Source organism: Physeter macrocephalus, chromosome 16 (genome assembly GCF_002837175.3).
Source record: "Physeter macrocephalus isolate SW-GA chromosome 16, ASM283717v5, whole genome shotgun sequence".
NCBI lineage: Eukaryota > Metazoa > Chordata > Mammalia > Artiodactyla > Physeteridae > Physeter > Physeter macrocephalus.
Genome location: NC_041229.1, coordinates 3,430,455 through 3,432,941, shown reverse-complemented (window position 1 = coordinate 3,432,941; position 2,487 = coordinate 3,430,455). Strand labels below are relative to the sequence as shown.

The window sequence follows — 2,487 nt, the reverse complement described above, 5'->3', positions numbered from 1 at the left end:
GGAGCATTTAATCCATTTACATTTAAGGTAATTATTGATATGTATGTTCCTATTACCATTTTCTTAACTGTTTTGGGTCTGTTATTGTATGTCTTTTCCTTCTTTTGTGTTGCCTGCCTAGAGAAGTTCCTTTAGTATTTGTTGTAAAGCTTGTATGGTGGTGCTGAATTCTCTTAGCTTTTGCTTGTCTCTGAAGGTTTTAATTTCTCTGTCGAATCTGAATGAGATCCTTGCTGGGTAGAGTAATCTTGGTTGTAGGTTTTTTCCTTTCATCACTTTATATATGTCCCTTCTGGCTTGCAGAGTTTTGCTAAAAGATCAACTGTTAACCTTATGGGGATTCCTTTGTTTGTTATTTGTTGCTCTTCCCTTGCTGCTTTAAATGTTTTTTCTTTTTATTTAATTTTTGATAGTTTCATTAATATGTGCCTTGCCATGTTTCTCCTTGGATTTATCCTGTATGGGACTCTCTGTGCTTTCTGGACTTGATTGACTATTTCCTCTTCCATATTAGGAAAGTTTTAAACTATAATCTCTTCAAATATTTTCTCAGTCCCTTTCTTTTTCTCTTCTTTTTGTGGGACCTCTATAATTCGAATGTTGGTGTGTTTAATGATGTCCCAGAGGTCTCTGAGATTGTCCTAAATTCTTTTCATTCTCTTTTCTTTATTCTGCTCTACAGCAGTTATTTCCTCTATTTTATCTTCCAGGTCACTTATCCGTTTTTCTGCCTCAGTTATTCTGCTATTGATTCATTCTAGAGAATTTTTAATTTCATTTACTGGGTAGTTCATCATTGTTTGTTTGCTCTTTAGTTCTTCTGGGTCCTTGTTAAATGTTTCTTGTATTTTCTCCATTGTGTTTCCACAATTTTGGACCTTCTTTACTATCATTACTCTGAATTCTTTTTCAGATAGACTACCTATTTCCTCTTCATTTGTTTGGTCTGGTGGGTTTTTACCTTGCTCCTTCATCTGCTGTGTGTTTCTCTGGCTTCTCAGTTTACTTAACTTACTTTGTTTGGGGTCTCCTTTTCACAGGCTGCATGTTCGTAGTTCCTGTTGGTTTTGGTGTCTGTCCCCAGTGGGTAAGGTTTGTTCAGGGGGTTGTGTAGGCTTCCTGGTGGAGGTTACTGGTGCCTGTGTTCTGGTGGATGAGGCTGGATCTTGTCTTTCTGGTGGGCAGGAGTGTGTCTGGTGGTGTGTTTTGGGGTGTCTGTGAACGTATTATGATTTTAGGCAGCCTGTCTGCTAGTGGGTGGGGTTGTGTTCCTGTCTTGCTTGTTGTTTGGAATGGGGTATCCAGCACTGGAGCTTGCTGATTGTTGAGAGGATCTCGGTCTTAGCCTTGAGACAGAGATCTCCGGGAGAGCTCTCGCCGATTGATATTATGTGGGGCTGGGAGGACTCTGCTGGTCCAGTGTCCTGAACTCAGTTCTCCCACCTCAGAGGCTCAGGCCTGACACCCGTCTAAGGCACCAAGACCCTGTCAGCCACACAGCTGCAGCATCAGTCTGCCATTATTTTTGTTTTCTTTCTCTCTCAACAACTGAGCACAATAACATACACCCTCTTTCCCCTGAACCGGGAGATGCTGAAGGAGAGCTGGTGGGAGCAGGAGTAGCTAGAGTCACAGTTGAGGCTTGAGTCCAGTGAAGTCAAAACAGCGCGAACCACCTTTCTCCTGTGCCTTGCACCAACTTTCCTAAAGTCATCTTAATTAGTTTAACCACAGCCACAGGGAGACCTCCCTGATTCCAGAATTGGAGAAAAACTACCATAATGGATTGTCTTTACTGCTCCTAACATATAGGAGTCTATCAAGAACCTATAGGGTTCAAGTTCATCTGTTCAACGTTAAAGCATGCTTTTTTTTTTATCTAGCCGTGCTTTCCAAGAAAACTTGTTTTTTATTTATAATTTTTTTCTTGTCCTGGAAAAAATATGTACTCCTGTTTGAGTTCATCTGAATTAAAATTCTAGAGAAAAATAGTCTTGTGCTACTTTTCCTCTGTCATTAGAACGCAGAATGTGACAGTGTGTAGGCTGTGGGCTTTCACACCTGGGAGTAGAAGTGGCACTGAAATGGCTTTGCATTCATCCCGGAAATACATTGAATGACCAGTGCTACTGCTAGTGATGAAGACTCAGAGATGGTCAAGGTGTACATGGTCCCTGACTTCATGGAGCTCCAATCCAGCGATAGAGAAAGGTACTAAAGAGGAGTCATACACATAAGTATCTGAGTAGTGTCTGGGTTGGGGGGAGCCTAAAGTGCTCAGAACTAATGTTTTGGGGGTGTTTAATTTATTCTGGGAGTTGAAGGCTGAGAAATGAAAGATGAGAAGTTAAGAGGAAAAAGGGCCAGGGTGGGAGTGCATGTGGAGGTCCAGAAGTGGGGAGGAGCTTGATTACATTTGAGGAAAGAGAAAAAGCCAGTGTCCAGCAGCCAGAGTGAGGGAGAGGGTGGTTATATGGCAACGAGGTG

At 41.7% G+C, this 2,487-nt stretch overlaps 1 long non-coding RNA gene across 1 annotated transcript in view; it reads left to right on the top strand.

Moving 5' to 3' along the window:
* Positions 1–2,105, top strand: part of LOC114483980 (uncharacterized) — a 25,216-nt gene extending 23,111 nt beyond the window's left edge. The window contains exon 5 of the long non-coding RNA XR_003676356.2: positions 2,021–2,105. This is a non-coding gene — a long non-coding RNA (uncharacterized lncRNA). The remainder of the gene's footprint in view (positions 1–2,020) is intronic.
* The last annotated feature ends 382 nt before the right edge of the window (positions 2,106–2,487 follow it).